This window comes from Sarcophilus harrisii, chromosome 4, assembly GCF_902635505.1.
Source record: "Sarcophilus harrisii chromosome 4, mSarHar1.11, whole genome shotgun sequence".
Taxonomy (NCBI): domain Eukaryota; kingdom Metazoa; phylum Chordata; class Mammalia; order Dasyuromorphia; family Dasyuridae; genus Sarcophilus; species Sarcophilus harrisii.
The window spans coordinates 366,532,975-366,554,764 of record NC_045429.1 but is presented as its reverse complement, the minus strand read 5'-3'; the positions used below and the strand labels follow the sequence as shown (position 1 = coordinate 366,554,764).

The window sequence follows — 21,790 nt, the reverse complement described above, 5'->3', positions numbered from 1 at the left end:
TCTGGGAGAAGGGAGGATGCTTCTACTCTCAGAGCTCTTGTGAGCTCTGTTCTACAGAGAGAGTTGGTCTGCAGTTGACACTAATGATGGCAAGGAAAGAGAGTCCCTTTGTCCCCAGTGATGGTTCTCCACAATGAGGGTTTTGGAACCCCAGTTAGAAGCAAGGAAAGGTATCCAAACTCTCAGCCTTCTGGGGCCATTTTCTCTAAAATTTGAGAGGAGATAGTGCTCCAGGTGATAGCTGGGGCCTGACTTGTCTACTGCAGGACTCCTCCAATCTCTCCCTTAGGGTATCCTGTTGCTGCAGCCAAGTCTCATCTGCCTCTAAGGGGCTATTGTTTGGCTGTTTTTCAGCCTTTGTCTCCCCAGCTTTGAGAAAATGTTCTGTTATTAGTCTTGCCATGTTAATGTGAATTTGTCAGTATATTATTTATCTCTTGATTGTCTACACTTTAAAGTTTAACTTTAAGGCTGGAAGGAAAAGCTTTGTTCCCAGATAAAGGAATTTCAGGAAATTTTGAAGCAGTAAGAGAAGTATTTGGAAGAAATGGTGGAAGAAATGATACTCCTGAAATGGTACCAAATGGCCAGCCTCCGACTCTGTAGTCAGCCAGTGCCCACCTTTCTTTAGCTTTCATTGATGAGGAAGAGTTGGCTGAGGCCATTTTCTAGAAACAGATGTGTTGGCTTTTGTTGGGGATGTTTATCTATGGATTCGGGAAACTAATATTAAAAAAAATTTTATTGGAACAACTACATGGCATAGTGGATAGAGCACCAATCCTGGAGTCAGGAGGATCTGAGTTCAAATTTGACCTCAGACACTTAACATGTACTATCTGGGTAAGTCACTTAACTCCAATTGCTTCTGAAAAAAAGCAAAAAACCCACCCTTTTATTAGTCTTTTATTTTTACATTGTCTTCCTTTCTGAACACCTCTTTCCCCCTTCCCATCCCCAATAAACCATCCCTTGTAACAATAAATTAAAGACAAAAAACTTTAGCAAAACCACCAACTGTATGTGATAATGTATGCTGTACTCCATACCCATAGTTCCCCAGCTTCTTCTGGTAACTATGATTCCATAGCATTCAGTTTCCTTTGTTTGCTTTTTCCAGTCACATTGTTTTAGTTGTTGTATATGTTGTTTTCCTGGTTCTCTCCTTACTCTGTATCATGTAGGTTTGTGTAAGACTTCCAAGCCTTCCCTGAATTCTTAATTTTCATTGTTTCTAATAGCAGAGTAAGATTTCATTATGTTCATATATAAGGAAACTGATTTCTAAAACCACCATAATAGAAATTATATATACTGTTCCCTTCAATATTGGAGGGAAGGGAAGGGAAGAGGAGAGGGGAGAGAAGGGAAAGGAAGTGGAGGAGAAGGGGAAATAGTAAAGGATGGAAGGAAGGAAGGAAGGATGGAAGGAAGGAAGAAAGGAAGAATGGAAGGAAGGAAGGAAGGAAGGAAGGAAGGAAGGAAGGAAGGAAGGAAGGAAGGAAGGGAAAGAGGAAGAAAGGGAGGGAAGGAGGAAGGGAGGGAGGGAGGGAGGGAGAAGGATTGAAAGGAAGGAAGGAGGGAAGAAGGGAAGAACAAAGGAATAAAGGAAGAAACAAAGGAAACAAACATTTATAAAGTACTTATAATGCTCCTGGTACAATGCTAAATTCTGAGATACAAAACAAAACAAAGAAAAAGTTCTGAGATACAATACAAGCAAAAACAAATCAGTCTCTCTCCTCAAGAAGAATACATGTTAATGGGAGAAGACAACATAGAAAAGGGGACCCAAAAAGGGGGGAGGAGAAAATGAGGGTGCTCCTGTAGTGTAGATATGATTTGAAACCCAGGAAGTCAGATTTAGGACTGGGAGGGAAATGAAGTCAAGTCAGCCTGGGCTTTTCCACAAAATGAAGGCTCTAAGAGTCATTAACTAATGGGGAAAAAGGGATAAGCCTTGTGGATGTTCCATGGTGAGTATGCAATAAAGCTGGTAGGATGTTCTAGTGAGGAGCCCCTAGCTGCTGAGGAAAGTTCCAGCATAAACAACAGAAAACAATGATTTTGAGGTCCAAAATGTCAGGAATAGAGCCCGTGGCAGGGGGTGTGTGGGAGAGTGTCTACTGCCATGACTTACAATATTTTGGAAATTCCTTTTTGAGAATTATCTTCAAAAGCTGCAGCTTGTCCTTTTAAAATTTCCTTTTCCTCCTTTGAGCCTCAGTTTGATTTGGAAGACAACCAACAGTCATAGGGAGTTGTCCTATGAAAAAAGAGGAGAAAGCAATCTGGGTAAGACTGTTTGGGGTCAAGAACAAAATGTTACTATAGAGTAGTTTGCTTATTTTTCCTTTGTGGTTCATAAAAATGCTCTGAAAGCAATTATAAAAGAAGAGCCTTCAAAATCATCTGAGCAGCAATAGCATCATTAGAATAAGCTTCACATGGGGACTACTTTGGAGGAAAAGACTCTTTAATTAGGTAAATTTCACAATCTTTATTTTAAAATCATTCTGACTACTATATTAGTATACCTTCTATACTGTATCTTACACTATGAAGGAACATTTCATATACCAAATTCTCTGCTAGATTGACAGTCCTCAGAAAAGGGAAGCCTAGAAACCTAGCTTCGCTTCCCTAATTCCTCTGTGACTTAAGTTTTTTTTTCACCAGCACCAGCTTCTCCCCCCACCTCACCCCCCAAACAGGAATAAATAAAACAGGAGGGATATGGATTGACAGATTTAGTGCTTGTTGACTACTCTCAGATGTGGGGTTGGTTTCTGCCTTCTGGTTCTTTACTTTCTCATGAACAAATATTCATGGAAAAGGTAATCAGATTAATATTTATAAGATATTTGGCTCAGAAAGATCTTGAAGTCAGGAGCAATGGTTCCCTGAAGACACGTATGCAAAGGCTGTCTAGAAACAAAATATCTTGAAGAGGACCAGATAGTACCAGGATGAATATTAAAAATAAAAACAAAAATATAATCTGACCCTTGAAATGCACACCTTCATTCAAAAGCCTATATGTAGATCTGACCAGTGCCTCCCAATCAAAGATGGCATTTATAAAGACCTTTGGAGGGCTCAGTGAATAAAGAGCTAAGCCTGGAGTAAGAAACACTTACTAAATTATAAAACTAAAAAAGAGGATTATTCCATTAAAAAAGCTGAAAGCTGATATGATAGAAGCCTGTACCAAATTAATAGTTTATAGACAGAATAAATGGAGTTGTTCTCCATATCCTGGAATACTAGAATTAGGGGGCATCTCTTGAAAGAAGTAAGAAAAAGTACAAACTACCTTCCACAACAGGTAAAAACATAAGGAACTCATTATCCCCAAATACCATAGGATGAGATTCAGAGCTCCATATTAGATTGTAAGCATCTCAAGATTGTAAAGACAGTCTTTCTTTGAATTCCCGACACTCAGTACAGTATCTGGCACATAATAGTCACTTAATAAAATTTCATTGACAATCTGATTTCATAATTGAAGGAGTGAAGGTCCAGAGAGATTGAGGTGATTTTGCTAAGGTCACACACATACTAAGTGGCAAAAGCAAGATATTGTTCTATTAGGCAGGTAAATGTCAGACATACCTGATCTAAATGACTTCTACAGTACCTGCTATTTCTGTGATTTTCCCCCAGACCTGTGGTTACATTATTAGTCTTCTACTGCGTCCCTGGCCATCTCCAGTCCTCCTGATCTCTATTTGGCTATGACCTTAGAGGGGTGTGGAGGAGAAAGCAAGGCTGGTGACTTTGTCCAGCCCCCCCCTCCCTTGCATGTCACGGCATCTCCTCCCTGACATTATGGTCCTCTTCAAGAATAAAGGACAATCAGCAACATGTAGTTATATTATTCTTGCTTAAATTGCCGCTCCAAATCTGTTGTTATTTGTGATCTGTATGTCTTCTTCTCAACTCCTAATTGATGTCAAACTTCTACTGGAGGTAAGGAACCTTGATCCCAGATGCACAAAATGGTTTCTGTAGGACTTTGAGGCTTGTAGATGAAGAGTAAATACCAAGAAATGTATCCGTGCGATTGTTCTGGGCTGTTGCTTCCAGTTAGCATTAGGACCCTGAGTTTCAGAGCGGCAGGGGAATGACAAGTGGAAAAAAGAGGAAATGATAAAGCCTCACAAATAGAAAGGCCCCACCCTAGTTGGCTTTGAAGTCCTAAATCCTTATCTCTCCCCTAAACCTTTTAAGGCTCACCATCCCTAATCACTCCTGGTACCAGAAGAAAGTAAACAGTCTTAAACCTCTCAGTCTTCTAGGGCAAGGGCATTTAGCTATATTTTGACAACTTCCTCTTCCTGTTTTCAAATTGGTAAACACTTGGTTCACATGAAAAGTCCTAGTCTAATACACGGCAAGCTCTGATTTTTTCTCTGATGATTCATAAAGCAATGTGTGTTTAAAAAAATAATTAATTAAAAATAATAAAATAAAATAAATACAGGCCAAATTACATGTCCACATTACATTCCTCCATTCTGCTCCCTCCACCCCAAAAGAAGGCACCTTTTTTCACAGGCTAGGTTCAGGAGGGATAGAGGGAGGGAGGGGAAGCATATCTAAACTGGGACTCCTGACTTCCTCGGTGTTAATTATTAGATTGAACTCATTCTACCTTCAAGAGCAGCTCCCTTTCCTGAACAAATTTAAAAACAAAAAACAAAAGCCCAACACCTTTTCCTAAGTACTCACTATGTGTCAAGCACTATGCTAACTCCCAGCTTCCCTCCTCACACTTGGGACTTTCTCACATCCTCACCAGCAGACTTCTCACCCTGGAAATGTCTCCACTCTTTGCCTCTCTATTCTAATGGGTGAGTCTCTAGTCTGGAGCTCCATCTCAGAGGGTTCTCAGACATTTCATTCCCAGATGCCCTCATCACTCTCCAAACTCCTGCCTCCCCTATCTTCTTTCCAGTTCTCTTTTATGTATCCTTAGCTTTCCTCAATAGAATGAAAATAATTTGAGGGGAGGAAATATCCTCATCGCTTGTATTTGTACTCTCAGTACTTGGCTCAGTGTCTGATTCACAATAAGGGCTTAATAAATTTGTTTATCTATCTATCTATCTGGATGGCTGGCTGCTTCTCTATCCTTCTATGTAATGATATAGACAGTCCCTGCCCACACATTCTAATGGGGAACTACATATATAAGGAAGATGGAACCCAGGAATGGGCATTTTGGTCCAGAAAGTTACCATGGTAAGGAGTAGAGCCAGGGGGAAGTAGACTGGCATATCCTATCCAAGAACAATGATAAAGTTGATTTGATTAGTTCAAGGTTCTAGAATTAGCAGGGAAGTGGGGAGGTAGGGAAGGAGCAGGGGGAGAAAAAAGAACAGCAGAGGAGAGATAGAAAGGGGGGACAGGAGAGGTCTCCAGGGGAGGAAAAGAAAGCAGAGTAAGGAAAGAAAGAAGAGAGAAGAACAAGGAGAGAAGAGAGAAAAGGAAAAGAAAGAAGAGAAGTAAAAAGAGGAAGGGTGAGGAGAGGAGAAGATAGGAAAGGAAAGGAAAGGAAAGGAAAGGAAAGGAAAGGAAAGGAAAGGAAAGGAAAGGAAAGGAAAGGAAAGGAAAGGAAAGGAAAGGAAAGGGAAAGGAAAGGAAAGGGAAAGGAAAGGAAAGGAAAGGAAAGGAAAGGAAAGGAAAGGAAAGGAAAGGAAAGGAAAGGAAAGGAAAGGAAAGGAAAAAGGAAAGGAAAAGGAAAGGAAAAAGGAAAGGAAAAGGAAAGGAAAGGAAAAAGGAAAGGAAAAAGGAAAGGAAAGGAAAAAGGAAAGGAAAAAGGAAAGGAAAAGGAAAGGAAAGGAAAAGGAAAGGAAAAAGGAAAAGAAAAAGGAAAGGAAAGGAAAAGGAAAGGAAAAGGAAAGGAAAAGGAAAGGAAAAGGAAAGGAAAGGAAAAGGAAAGGAAAGGAAAGGAAAGGAAAGGAAAGGAAAGGAAAGGGAAAGGAAAGGAAAGGAAAGGAAAGGAAAGGAAAGGAAAGGAAAGGAAAGGGAGGAAAGAAGAGAAAAGGAGAAGGAAGGAGAGGGGAGGAGAGGGAGGAGTGATATATGAAAGAGATCTTTTATTTTAAATTGAGAACAAAACATCCAAATCTCTCAGATCAGGAATTATGAACCTCTTGCACAATTGGTCAGCAGCATTCTATCATATATATATATATATATATATATATATATAGTAATAAATATGTGTGTATGTATATATATATATATATACACACACACACAAATATTCTCTTTCCTTCTCTTGTTGTCTTGATTATCTTTGCTTCCTCATTTCCTTTCCTTTTCTCCTATTCCCTTTCTTCTTGATGTTAGTGGGAAAAGCAAATGTCTTCTCTCTCCCTTTCACTTTTCCCTTCTTTGCTCTATGCTTTAGCTACCCACTGGTACTCCTTGGTTCTTTTGGTGACCTCGAGGGCCAAAGAGATTGCTGACCTCAGACTTAAAGGCAGCTCCTCTTTGCTTAGTCAGTTCTCCAGAGTAAGTGGGAAACCATTCATTAAAAAGGAAGAGAAACTGCATTCCCAGGTGGGAATGGGGAGAAAAGTAAAAAAAAAAACTCTCTCGGGTCCTTGATCCTGATAAAAACACTTCAAGGCTCCGGCTTAAAAGGAAACAGCAAAGGACCCTCACTGTCCCCTAGCAAACACAGGCCACTTCCCTAGTAACTTTCAAACGGCCACCTCACTCTTAAAGAATTTCAAAGCAAATTCTACTTTGGGTGTCTTAATAGGCACCTGTCATGCAGCCGGAGCTGCTGCGTCGCCTGCAGGAAAAGTGGTAAGCAATCCACAGAGCCAAATTATAGTGTTTTAGCCCCATTATTATGTTCAGAACTCAAGCAGCACTCTCCCTTCTCACCTAGGGGAGAATTCTGCTGAGCAGATGGATACCCGGGGTGGAGGGGATTTGTAGTCTACATTCCTAATCACAGTCATGCTGTGAGGAAGGCAAAGATTTGAAATTCAGAATCTTGCCTCCCTGCCCTTGGAAACTGGCCTGGTCCTGGCTGAGGTCATTGGGAACTCCATTCTTTATGAAATAAATTGCTTTTCTGTCTAATTCTTTCAAGGCATCGGAGTTCAATTTGTCTTTCTGAGTGGTTCTTATGATAGACACAGCAGAAGGGCCATTTATTCTCATAGATTATTTTGTTCTCCGGATAGAACTATGGGACTATATAGCATTGGCAAGGCACCCATGTGTGAATATATGCTACAGTTCAAGCCCAAATCCTAAGTAATCTTCACATTAACCAATTAATCTGGTGACAATCTGGATATGGCTAATACCCTTTTCTCTCCTCTGAGGGCCACCCCCTCGATGCAGGCCCTCATGTCAAGTCCAATCAGTAAGTATTTAAGGTATGTACCAGCTCAGTGCTAAATAAATGCTAAAAAGACTAAGGAGCTTACCTTCTACAGGGGAAGACTGTATAAAAGGGAGCTGAAAAGCAAGGTGGAGGGGGTAGGAAGTGGTGGTACTGGCTTTGGGCCATGGAAACAAAGGCCTATGGAGAGTCAGAAATCAATACACACTACCTCAGAGACTTATATAGAAATATGTGGTTAGAGACGGACATAAATATATTCATATATTAGCCTTATAAATAATTATTTCTTTAAATAACATAATGAGCATCCTAATCACATAATTATCATGTATTTATATAGCCAAGATGGAGAAATGAAGGCATAGTTGTCATGGATCTGTTCCTTAAAATGTGTGTTCTAGGAGGAAGCAGCCAATCAGAAGGAGAGACTAAAGGGTGAAAAGTATTTCCAATGTGAGTTGTCCAGGAATAGAGTGACCTTCTAGGGTAAAGAGGTAAACATGGAATGGTGGACAAAGTCCTGTCTAGTCTAGAGAATCTAGAGGAATAAAATTTTTAATTACTTAATTTATTTTTAAATTTAATTTGATTAATTTAATTTTTTAAATTTTATTTTAATAACTAGTTATTGCATTAGAATCAAGGTTTTCTCCCTTTTCTAATTCCTCATTCAGAAACCAACCAGTGGAGGAAATCTCTCTTTTTTGGGAGGGGGAAGAATTACATCTTTTAATTTCTTAAAATTTGTTTTGTTTTAAAAAATAAGAAAAAAAACAAACAAAAAAGGAATACAAAACAAAAGAGAATGTTGTCATGTGCCCAAAAGAATATAGGGAGGAATCAAATATATATAACAATATATACCAGTTCAAGAAAGTATTTATATTGGTAGAAGAAATTATATTTATGAATGTCCATCTTTTCTTTACTTCCTTGTAAATTGTTCTTTGGTTCTCTACTATATATCTTTTTTACTTTATTCTTTTTTTCCCCTTTTCATCCCCAACCCCAACCGCAAGCAGGCTACAGTTAGAAAAGGATATATTTATGTATACAAATGTAGATATATACAGTATAGACATATACATCCCTCTCCCCCACATATACATACACAGAGCTTTCTGATATCTGCTCTTCGCTTTAATTCTGATCCTTAACTTGCCTTTACTTAACATCCCCCTATTCATGGATTCCTCCCTTGTTTTCTTCCCTCACTCTTTGCTTCCCCATCCACTCATTCCCTCCCACTCTTACTTCTTTATAGATTTTGGATGGTGCTATACCGTTCATGATACATAAGTAGTATTGCCTATTTAACTCATTCTGATCTGAGTAGGTTTTCAGAACTGTAAGTCCTCCTTTCCCCTTTAATGCCTGTCTCTTCTTCCTCTGTACCTCATTTGAATAACTTGATTACTATTATTACTTTAACTCTGACCCACTCTTTTTTGAGCTACCCTCAATCTTAAACATGTGGTATACTGTAATGGGCTGAGGCTTGAGTTAGTTGGTGCACTGAGGTCCCAAGCACGTGAGGCTAAATAGTAATTGGACCATACTCTATTAATATACATGATTGGATAAAGAATGGCCCCCGCCCACTCTCTGTGCAAGTCCTGATGTGTTGTATAGGAAATGACGATTTTGGTGGGTGGAGGCAGGGAGACGGGAAGAGAAGCTGGGAGACATTGGGCCTGGAGTCCATTCTCCTGGCTGCTGGTCGTGTGGCTGCTGGTCTAGCTAGCTTCTTGACTCAACTACACACATTGCTGTTGCCCATTCTGTTCCACCTCCGATCTTTCTTCACTGAGAATAAAGACTGACGATTTTCCCATAACCTGAATTCCTGACTCCGGCTGATTTTAAAATACGCAGTCTTCTCAGTATACGTTTTCCATGTAAGAAAAAAACAAACATTAACAATTTGTCCATGTTGAGTTCCTTGAAAATGATCTTTGATATTGGCTCTTAAGTGTTAAATTTTCTATTAAGTTCGGATTTGGTTGATGGAGAGTCCTTAAAATCTGAAAGTTCGTGAGTGTCCATTTTTCTCATTTAATATTATAAATAATTTTGCTGGATGTGATAGTTTTGGCTGCAAGCCTAGTTCTTTTGATTGTCAGTAGATATAATTCCAGGACCTGCAGTCTCTTTCTATGATTAGTAAGTCCTTACAATTCTAATTATAGCAGTAGAATATTTAAATTTTTTTCTTGTTTCTTGCAAATTTTTCTCTTTGATCTGGTGGCTTCAAAATTTAGCAATAATATTCCCATGTGTTTTCCACAGAGCATCTCATTGAGATGGTGATCGGTGCATTTTTTCTTTCTATTTTCTTTTCCTTTTCTGTTTTCCTTTCGTGTTCTATCAGTCCAGGACACTTTTCTTGGATTATTTCTTGCATGATTGTGTCAATGTGTCAAAGTCCTTTTTTTGGTCACAATTTTCAGGAAGTCTAATTATTCTTAAATTTTCTTTTCTTGATCTGTTCTCCAGATCTGTCATTTTTCTTATAGAATGTTTCACATTCTGTTTTATTTTTTCATTCTTTATAATCTGTTTTATTGGTCTCATAGATTCACTGGCTTCTCCTTGGCTTAATTTTTAAAGAGTTATTTTCATCTTTGAGATTCTATATCTCCTTTTCCTGTTGGTTAACTTTTTTCTCATAATTTTGTTTTTCTTGGTTTTTCTTTTTCTTTCTTTATTTTTTTAGTTTTTCCTCAATGTCTCTCATCTGATTTTTAAATTCTTTTTTGAGTTCTTCTATAAATTCTCTCTGTGCAGGGACCCATTTCTTGTTACTCTTTAGGGTAATTTTTTTTTTTTACTTCAGTGTCCTTCTCTGAAAACGAACCCTAATCTTCCCTGTTGCCATAGTAAATTTCTATGGCAGGATTCTTCTTTGCCAGTTCATTTTTTTTTTTAAATAAGAGGTATTAGTATAGCACTTCTAATCCTGTAATGGGGGGATGATGCCGCAAGCTTCCCTTCAGCTCTCCCTTCTGACCAAGAACCCCAAACCAAGAGTTTCCCCTCCAGCATGTATGCAGCCAGGAATGTCCTTGCCCTGGGTCTTGTTCTACAGCACAGCTGGGCCTATTATTACTAATCAACCAAGGTTCCTTCAGTCTTTCTGGACTCGGACCCTGACTCCATAAAGTGAAAATCTCTGTGGTTCCTGCTGAGGCTCCAGCCACACCCAACCAGCCCCAGAGCTCCCCACAGGGTGTTGCTGAGGAGCTGGCCAGGAGGTATTTGCACAGCACACAGGTTAATCTGAGCCTGGGGTCTTTCTTCAGGTCTTCTGGGATTGATCCAGCAGGACCCCAATTCTACCCCAAATTTTCTTGATTGTTTTTTATCAGTCTATGTTCCCCAGGGGCACAAATTTGTTCTATTTGTGGGGAAAATCTGGAGAGTTTGAAATTTACCAACCTATTCTACTATCTTCCCAGAATCCTCCCAGAAATCTCTTTTTAAAGATTTACCCGGGTCAAGACCTAATAAGTAAAAGAAATTCTAAGTTCGAGCTAATAGGTATATTCTTATTTATTGTGTTTGCAACATCAGGTCCCAGGAAAAATAGGGTTTTCCCTATTGTCATGAAAAACGATATGGAAATTGATATCTCTCTGACCTAAGCCATTTACCCAAGACCCTAATTTTAATAGAGCCCATCTGCTCCTCAGGAATCCCTACTCTTTGAATGACACAAACTGTCATTAGGGAGTCTTTGGTCTAAGAGACATAGCCTAATGATCATTCATTTATTAAAAATGTGCTGGCCTGATTAATGACTAAATTACCCAGAAACTATGTCTCTCGAATTTTATAATCACCACAGAGAAATGAATCTTCACATCAGCCTTGAACTATTGCATGGTGTTTTAAAGTTGTTGATTCCCTACTTCCACTCAAGAGCAAGTCTGACTATATCATTCTCCTTCTCCAGAAACTTTTATTGGTTCCCTATTGCATTCTGGATCAAATATAATATCCTTTTTGGGGAATTAAGGTCTCTCTTCTCCACCTTTCCAATTTTCTTAAAACTTGACATTTTACTCATTATATTCTTTGATCTAATGACACTGGCTTTCTCACTGTTCCTTGCACAAAACACTCCATCTCCTAACTGATATTGCCCCAGCTGCCTCCCATGTATGGAATTCTCTCCTTTTCATCCACACCTTTTGGTTTTGTTGGCTTCCTCTGGTGCTAAAATTCATCATTTTAAAATAAAGCCTTTCCAGCCTCTTTTAGTGTCTTCCTTCTAAGAGTATTTCCAATGCCTCTTATCTGCACAGTTTTTTGCGTGTGGTCTCCTCCATTGGACTGTGAGCTCCTTGAGAACAGGAGTTGTTTTTGCCTTTCTTTGCATCCCAATACTTAGCAAAGTCAACCTGGCACATAGTCAGCACTTAATAAATGTTTGTTGACTGACTGACTGACTATTACAATTTTCTAAGAATGAGGTTTACTTTTTTAAACAAGAATTTAGCAAGAACAGCATTATAAATTTCTGCATTTTTGTCTATTTTAGGACTATATGGAACTTAAATAATTAACAAATTTCCTTAAGAAATTACAGGAGGGATAGCTAGATGCTGCAGTAGATAGAGCACTGGCCCTGGAGTCAGCAAAACCTGAGTTTAAATATGACTTCAGGCACTTAACACTTTCTAGCTACGTGGGTAAGTCTTTTAACACCAATTGCCTGCATTATAGGAAACTTTAAGAGTCCATCTCCTCACTCCCTGTCTTTGCCCAGGCTGTAACCCCATATGTGGGATGAAACACCCTCCTTACCTGCCTTTTAGAATTTCCATCTTTCTTTAAAGCTTAAATAAGGTATCATTTCTTTCTTCTAGGAAAACTTTCCTGAGTTTCCTCCTTAAGTAGTTGGCGTTTTTCTCTTCTGAAATTACCTTCTAATAACTTAGTAGAGCACATGTTGTCTCCTTTGTATTAAAGTTCCTCAAAGGCAGAGATTGGTTCATTTTATCCCTAGTTCCTACCCCAGGCTCTTACCCATATTAGCAAATTGAATTGTTATATTCAGCAATATTTGTTGAATTGGACTGAATCATAAAATAATTTGAGACATACTAGCTCAGAGGCTCATATAGATATAGGTAGATATGCATATGTTCATATAATAGCCTTCTAAATAATCATTCATTTAAATAATATAATGTGTCCTAATTATGAGTAATGCATTTACATAGCCAGAATGGAGGCTGTTCCCAAGGAGCAATTTGAAACTTTAATAGATGAAATATGTATGTACAGATACAGACATTTGTAGAGTGCTTACTAAGTGCCAAGACTCTGGGCTAAGTGCTATTTTTATGCCCATTTGACAGATAAGGAAACTGAGGAAAAGAAATGATGTGATTTGCCCAGGATACCCGGCTAGTAGTGCTGATTTGCTCTCCCGTCTTTCTGATTGTAAGCCCAGTGCTCTAAGTAGTGGAGTTGTATCATAATCACATTTAACTTATATAAATTTAACTGCACATACATGGCAAAATAGAAAATAACCATTTGCTCAGCTGCACCATTCAAATAATATAATCCCCAGAATGAGTGGGGTGAGTAAATCAGCCCACAAGCTCCAGTGTCCCCCTTCCCCCACAAACACACTCCAGCCTTCTACTACCCCTTTACCCAAGAGTCCTTGTGGGTCAGGGGCACATGAGGGTTGAATTCACTTATTGAAGAGGTTCATACACATGTATTCAACAACAGATACAACTTTACTCTATTAGGCATAAAGTGAAAGAGATGGAAAAAATGGAAAAGGCTCACATGTACAAAAAATTTTATAATAGTACTTTTTGTTATAGCAAATAATTGGACTGGTGCCCACCAAGTGGGGAGTGGCTGACCAAATTAAGGCATAATTTAATGAAAATATAACATGTCATAAGAAAGGACAAAATGGGAAGTTTCAGAGAAGACTAAGAAGACTTTATGAATTGATGCAGAATAAAGTGAATAGAACCAAAGGACCAAGTTATACAATAACTTAGATACTGTGAAGAAAAATAATTGTGAAAAACTTATGAACTCTGTATCACTGCAGTGACCAGATATAACTCCAGAAAAATGATGACAGATTTAGTCACTTTGCTTTCTTAATTCTAAACTTGTTCAAAATATTTGGATCACTTTATGCTTCCACCAACACTGGAGCTATGTTATGCTAATAATTAATAACTTAGTTAATAATTCTACATAGTTACAACTAATATTATTAATTTTAAAAGTCATTGATTCTAATGATTTAATTATCTTATCTATATTCTATATCTCACTCACAGTTTATGACAATGCTTTAAGCTTCTGGAAGATAGGGACTATTTCATTTTTGCCCTTGTATTCCTAGTCCTTACTAGTTAGTCTCTAAAATAAAGTAGGTGTTTAATAAATACTTATTAGTTGACTTCAGCCCATGATAAACAGTTGTGTTTTTTTGTTTGTTTGTTTCTTTTTGCTATTGCTGGTGGTGATGGTGTGGTGGTGATGTTTTGGTTTGTTTTTTTCCAATTTTTGTTTTTGTTTTGTTTTGGATTGAGTTTTGTTTTTTGTTTGTTCGTTGGTTTTCTTGCTTGTTTAAATGGAAGGGACTGGGGGAGAGCCAAAATTCTCTGCTCAACTTTGCTGTTTTCTTGATTGGCAAAACTAGCTTTAAAGGAATCCTCAAATCAGCAGGATAAAAGATAATAACGGGTGAAACATTGTGGATCCAAGTCCAACTTAATCAAGCACTCATTGAAGAAGAAAAAGGAAAGTGAAAACTGATGCTGTGTTATCTGCCTCTGTACATCATAAGTTGAAAAAGACCTGGAAAAAGCCTGCTGGTTCAGTTCAGTTCAGATAATTCTTTTGATATACATTCTACTATCGTCATTTCTTTCTTCTGCAGTATTTCAGCAAGCAGGGAAATGCGTGAGAATGCCAGATTTCTTTGTAGACCAAACGTAAGATGAGATGTTCTGACTATGACTAGGAGCTTGAAGATACCTTTGTACCAGAGAGAAGGAGACAGGACATGATCAAGGATCAGTTAGAAAGACGAAGATAGAAAACAACAGAGACCAGAGAGAAGAGAGAGAAGAGATAAAGGGGAGGGGAGAATGTAGGCAAACAAGACAGAGGAGGATGTGGTGGCCAGACATTAAACCTAGCCACATCAAAAGGATGACATTACCTCAGAAAGAAGCTTAGTCCAATACATACATCCCTTTGTTGCAGACACATGATCTTGGGGGCTCCCTAAAGACATTTTTAAATGGAGGGGTAAAAAATCCCGAGCAAGGTTTTGATCACGAATTGAAATTCTTACCCAGGGGACTGATTGCCCAAAGAAGCAGACTTACTTAAGTTCAGCAAAAGCCTCCAGGTGTCTGGCAAGGCAAGTCATGAGAGCCTTGGAAGGGAAAAGGGGAAGTGGAGTAAGGATGGGAGAGAAAGCCATGGCTGGCAAGGAGCCAACCTGGAAATCAAAACCAAAAACAGTAAGGGCAACTACGTCTGTCCCACAAGTGATCCCAAAGCCCAAAGGGAAAAACTGGGCTCCAATGCCCACACTGGTGATGAATGAACCACAAAACAAACTCTCGAATGATTCCCCATATCCTCAATTAAAACTTTTTTTTTTTTTAAGCCAGCTCAGAACTTCCCCTCTTTACATACTTCTTCCTGTTATGGGTAAGATGAGTTGGAGATTGTTGATATAAGGAATGGACTGGGCATGTTCAGATAAAATCAGAAAAGATCTGAACCTGGAGCACGAATCTGAAATGAACTGGAACCTGGAAAAAGAAAAAAGAGCCATTGAAGAAGTTTGACTCCGGAAGATCTTTTCTCCCTTTTCTGTCTTCACATTCCTTTAGACTTTGGAAAGTGTCTAAGTGTGATCCCCCAAATAGGGCACAGAACTCTGAAATCTTTAAAGCTGAATTGAGTTCAAGCATGAGGGACTTGATGGACGGAGAACTGGGGAATCTGAGAGACCTGGATTCAAGTTCTGACTGGCCAGTACTAGTTGTGTGACTTTAGAAAAGATATTTAATTTCTCAGTCTCTCCTGGCAGCTCTCAAAGACTAAATTACAAAGCAAGTGCTATTTAGCCCTGGTAGATGGAGTTCTTCAAGAATAGTTCCCAATACCAATTAAATCACATAAAGTGCCTTGGTCTGGTTTCCCAGCTCCCTCTTTACTGTCCTCCCATCCCTGCTCCCCAAATAATTTTCAGTGGCTATGGAATCTCTGGGAAGTAGAGTTTTTTTTTAATCTGATTTTCCATGGAATTAAGATCAAAGAATTGTCAGGAGTTTTGAGAGCATCTAGTGAAACTCTTGTTTTTCAGCTAGAGAATCTGGAGGTCAGAGTGGTTAAGTACCCAAGCTCTCACAAAGAGATAATATCAGAACCAGGATTCAAAAATCAAGTCTTCTAATTCCCAACTGCTATTTTCACTATATCATATGTTTTAAATATCTTACAATCTTTTAGTTATTTCAACTACATAGACTTTGTTTCTGATGAAAAGCTAATCTTACCAACCAGTATAGGGTCTATCAAAGTGTGCTCAATGAAGCATTAATGAAATGGCTAGAACAAAGCATCATTATTTAATTAATTAGTTATTTTCCTCCTGCAAACTGCTGGTCGTTCAGACTTTTCATGAGCCCATTTGTTTTTTTGTTTTTGTTTTTTGAAAAAGATACTGGAGTGATTTTCCTTTTCCTTCTCCAACTCATTTGAGAGATGAGGAAACTGAGGCAAACAAGATTAAATGACTTGTCACTCAGTAAATCAGTGACTGAGGCCAGATTTGAACTCCCTGACTCCTGGCATGGTGCTGTATTCACCGAACCTGCAAGCTGCTGGAGTTCTCTGCTAATCCATTCTCTCTGCTGTACTTTGAGGTTCTTATCTCTTATAAGTTGTTCTCTGTTGGGTTTCTGTTGAATGTGCAACTGACAGATCTTTCCAGAAGAGGTAGGACACTTTTATCTCATAGCCCCAGGGGTTATCTCAGGTTTTTGTGATTTCAATCCATAGCCACCCAGGGAAGATAGAGTCTTTCACTTCCAGAGCTCCTGTCATCCGCACCTACCTCTCTTCCAGTGTCCTGATTGGCCTAAGTATATCTAGGTAGCCTGTAATCATGTTTCACTTTCCTCTCTATGCATCTTCTGTACTTTCACATCAACATTTTAGTCTCTCCTCATTTTCTATAATCAGATCAACACTGCTATTGCTATCAGAAAGAGTGTCAACCTACTTACTCCCTTAGGGTTCAATTCTCCATTCCTGGGTTTGTATCTCCATTGCTTGGCCCATAGTTATATGCTTAATAAATGCTCTTTTATTCATTTCTTCATTTATTCAGATAATCTCTTAGATATTATTTGTCTTTTAAACAACATTTATGACATTCTTCTATCTCAGTTGCCACTTCCTGGATAGCCATTACTCTGAGTAAAATAGCCTGTAACTCCCATCATTCAACTGGTTCATGCAAATCAACCTGGGGACTTCACCTAGCAAAACCTGAAAAGAGTTGGGCAAGGTTGAGTACTTTTGATGTGCTTTTTTTCCTGCAACAAAGGCACCATTCCTTAAATTCCAATTCAAAATTGGATTCCCCAGAGGTCCATTTATAAAACTCCATACTGCAGCGGGTCTTAATAAAGCACATTGTCACTGGTCTTCTTTAAAAGGAAGAATGAACAATATTCTTGCCGTTTACAAATGGGATAGCTGAGACCCAACTCCCATCTGTCCCCCAGGCCCTACTCTGAATGTCCATATCATTATCTCCATGGAGATGAACATGCACTCATCCAGGTGGAGAGTTTGATGGCATATTCTTGAATTACTTTGTTGTTTTTGTTCATCATTTCAGTAAGGACCAACATTTTGTGACTCATTTGGGTTTTTAGTGCAAAAACTAAGCACATTTGAAGTTTTTTGGCAAAACCACTGAAGTGCTTTGTCATTTCCTTCTCCAGTTCATTTTATACATAAGGTAACAGAGGCAAACCGGGTTAAGTGACTTGCTCGGGATCCCAGGCTAGGAAATGTCTGTGGCTGGATTTGAACTCTGGTCTTCCTGACTCCAAACTTGGTACTCCTATCCATTGCACTACCCAGCTGTTTTTTTTTTTTCTTTAAAAAATGAAATTTAAAAGATCTAATTTACCATAAAAAAAAAAAAGATGTGGAAATTGGTGTCAGAAAAAAAAAACCCATCAAAGCTTTTGTGGAAAAGTATTAGTGGGATTTAGGAAAACAGACAAAGATTATCTCTCTCTGAATAGGGGAAGGGATTAGGGAAAGAAAATTAGGAGAACAGTAGCCAGAGCTCTTCCACTGTCTCTTTTTCCTGGAGAGAAGTTCCTACATGCTTCTCAGTGAAGCTGGTAAAACTGCAACTAAATCATTTGGTGGAGACAGAACCATTTAATTGGCAGACAGACAGACAGACATTTTTCTGCACGCAAGGATGCTTGTGGCTGGCTGCTCTTTTTGCAAGCAGAAAAGGGCCAGGAACAACAATCTTCTTCGTGGATATTTTTGGCTCTGGGCTGTTTGGTGGAATAGCATGTGGAGGAAGCAGAGAGAAGTGAAGGGTATGAAATAATAGAAATAATCCTATACTATATACTTCATTGTTAAGAGTATATCCTAAAATATCTAGGTAGTTGCATGGATAGAACTTAGGTTCTGGAGTCAAGACGACTTGAAAGAAATAAATATTTATGCCCCCTAGGTGCCAGCCACTGAGCTAACCACATTGCAAATATCTCATTTGAACTTTACAACTCTGGGAGGAAGGTATTATTATACTTTCTATTAAAGAGAGGTTAAGTGACACAAATGATATCTGAGATTGAATTTCAATTTGGATTTTCCTGATTCCAGGCTCAGCACACTATATCCATTGGGACTATCTAGCCGAGTTCAAAATCTATCCTGTTCCTAGCTTGTGGCAGTTCACTTGACGTCTCTCTCAGCCTCAGTTTCCTCATTTGTAAAATGTATTCAATAACATACCAGCTCCTTCCCTGGGGAGGTACAAAATTCTTTGTAAGTTATATATAAGGCTATAGAAATATGAGCTACTGCTATTATTAGACCAGTGCCATCCTGTCTGTGAAGTAATTCCATTTTTTTAAGAGGAGTTTGAAGGGGAAAAGAAAGACAAAGGAAAGATAAGACTTTTCCAATTTCACAAACTGGCTTAAAGTACTTAATGCAGCATCAAGGACTATTTTATGACAAAGTTGCTATTGATTCAAAAGTAAGTATTCCTGGGTCCAAGCCCACTGCACTTTACACCAATAATAAGCCCCTTGAGGCAAGGACCTAGTCCTGTGCATAGCAAGTATACCATGTTGCAGTCACTTTTGTGGCCTGACTAACAAAGACTAGTATATTCCATTTTATAGCTAGGGAAACTGAGGCACATGGAAATCAAATGGCATTTTTGCTTCCTGGTCACTGCTAGCAGTACATTTTTAATCCCTCAGAGGAGGAGGAAACTCCAGAAATATCCATGTTTCACTCACCCTATATTGTCGTTGCAAAGTAAGTACAGAATAATTTTGATGAGTTGAGAAAAGTAAGAAAAAAAAATCTTGCTCAAGTCAAGTCAACTTCAGAGAAACCTGCTTCTCTGACTAGACACCCTCCCCTCTTCCCCAAACCTACCCCCTCCAGCCATCAAAAAAGCCCTCTAAGCTATATAAGTACAAAATTACAAAATGGCATTATTACTAATGCAGGCTAGAAAGCAGCAGGTTCTAACACCTTAGCTGCCACTTCCCATAATGGCAGCTCAAATAGCTTGAAGTTAATTAAAATCTGTTTGCCGCCACTAGGTGTGTCAGCAGAAACATTAGTTAATGCCCGTAAGGAGATCAAACCCAGGAAACATTTAAATATGATCTCAGTCCCAGTGTGAAACGCAAATCATTTCCATCACGGGGTTCGGGGAAAGAGGAGGGGGGAGAAAAAAACAAGGGAAAACAATAGCACATTGAAACCAGTTATGCAATGAAGTCTCCAGTGATCAAAGCCATCGCTGGTTTTTAATTAACACAACAAGGAATTTGGCTTAACGGCATGCTTGCTGACTGCCTGAGGAAACCCCATCTTTGCTCTGCTCTCCCCAGGAATATGGGGGGAAAAGGTGACAGTTTGGGTGGTTGAGGAAGAGAAATCTACATCAAGCCTTATATTAGAAATGGACTCTATGTGAGAAATCCTGGTCAGAAGCTTCTTAGTGAAGTCCATTAGACAGAAAGTACAGAAAGTCTGTTCCTCTATCTAATTAAACATAATTTTTGGCTCTGGGTCTACTGAAGCTAGGAAAGAGAATTGTTTTGCAAAATAAGAGCAGACCCACAGCTAGGATCTGACCCTATGGAAGGGAACTGGAAGTCAATTCAAATTAAAAAAAAAAAAAAATCAAGTCCCTGAAAAGTGGATACCACTGTGCCAGGTACTGGGGAAGATCCAAAGTTAGGTAAGACAGATCACTGTGTGCAGGAGGCTTGAGACTATTCCCTGCGCCGTGCTTTACTCCAACTTATCATTTTGTGGGTTCCATAACTATTTCTGTGCCTCTGTTTGTGCACAATTCTTACAAGCTGTTCCTGAGCTACAGTTCCCACTATCAATTTATCATCTCAAAAGTAGGAAACCAGAGAGACAAAGACTCAGAGACAAAAGTGGCAACTAGGTGCAAGGTTAGAGCTCTGAACCTGAGTTCTAATTCTACCTCAGACACTTACAAAGGGAGATTCTGAAGGCCAGGATCTGATCACTCCCCTGCTCAGCTTCAGCCCCCATTACCACAAGGATCAAAAACTGAATTCCATCCCCTACTTGTTACTTACCTAGCTGGCTCCAAGCTTTTGCATAGGCTATTCCCACATGCCTGGAATATATTTCCTCTAATAATAGCCAAGATTTATATAGTGCTAAAAAGCTTGCAAAGTGCTTTACAAGTATGTCATTTTATGTTCAACACACCCTTGGGAACAAAGTGCTACAATTACCCCTATTTAACAGATGGGCAAATGGAGGCAGGCAGTAGTTAAATGACTTATCTGGGTCACACAGCTAGTAAGTATCTGAGGCTGGATTTGAACTCAGATCTTCTTGGCTCCAGGCCTACGGCTCTATTCACTGAGCCATCTAGCTGCCTCAAACTCATATCCAAGCTCTCCTTGTTTACCTACCTCCTCTGCCTTCCCTTTTACTTTACTCGTTAGACCCTTCGTTATTGTAATTCAGCATAAAGCCTTAAAGACTTGGATTCAAATCTAAACAAACTCCGTTCTCTTTAGACCTCAGTTTTTTCATCTGCTGAATAAAGACGTTGGATTAAATAATTTACAAGGTCCCTTTCAGCTCTAAATCTATGACCCTGATTCTCTTCCTCTTGAATTATTTCTATCCTATGGCGCCCACAATAACTGAGCTTTCTCATAAAGATACTTCATCTTTTCTTGTCTTCTTCTACTAATAATATTAATAATAAATAATAATGATGATGGTAATAACAGTGATGATGATACTGATGATGAGAGGTAGCATAGTATAGTATTTGGAGAACTATTCTCAAAGCCAAGGAGACTATGGGTTCAAGGGCTATTTCTGACACAAACTGCCTGAAAGATTATTGATAGGTCCCATCTAAGTTCTAAAAGATCCCATCTGGTTGTTAGTTAAAATATCAGTCCCCTAGACCAGTGATATCAAACACAAATAGAAATAGCAGCCAGTAAAACACATATAAGAATCTCTGTGCCTGCCAGCTGGTTAGAAAATCACATTTTGAACATTATATATGTTTTATTATGTTTTCATTTATTTTGTTAAATATTTCCCAATTCATTTTAATCTGGTTGGACTGTGCAGGGATAATTATGGGCCATATGTGTACCAGGATCCTTTTAGAAACCTCTATTTCAGGCAATTCTCTAAGAGTATATGTTTTAGAGAAAGTATTTTATTAGGAAGAGAGAGCATTTCATCATTCAGTAGTTCCCCACTGCAATGGAATAACAGGTTCAGTCCCAATATATAACAAAAACAATAGCAATGCTTTAAGGTTTACTATCTTATTCTTTCTCCCAGGCTGAATGCTCTCTCATTTTTCCTGACACAAAAGACTATGAGGAAGAACTGGAACACTCCTTGCTCTCTACTAACATTTTCAGACCTTCCATTCTCCACCATTATTCAACAAACACATTTCCCCTATTCATATTTATTTCATTCTGTCCAAATCCTTTTGGCCTCCAGGTGACTTTTCCCATTCCCCCATAAACACAGTATCTTTTTTTCCACCCCAAGCTGTAACCATTTTGGATATTCTGA

At 38.8% G+C, this 21,790-nt stretch overlaps 1 long non-coding RNA gene across 1 annotated transcript in view; it reads right to left on the bottom strand.

Moving 5' to 3' along the window:
* Positions 1-2,140: 2,140 nt before the first annotated feature.
* Positions 2,141-21,790, bottom strand: part of LOC116423360 — a 96,935-nt gene continuing 77,285 nt past the window's right edge. The window contains exon 2 of the long non-coding RNA XR_004233946.1: positions 2,141-2,266. This is a non-coding gene — a long non-coding RNA (uncharacterized LOC116423360). The remainder of the gene's footprint in view (positions 2,267-21,790) is intronic.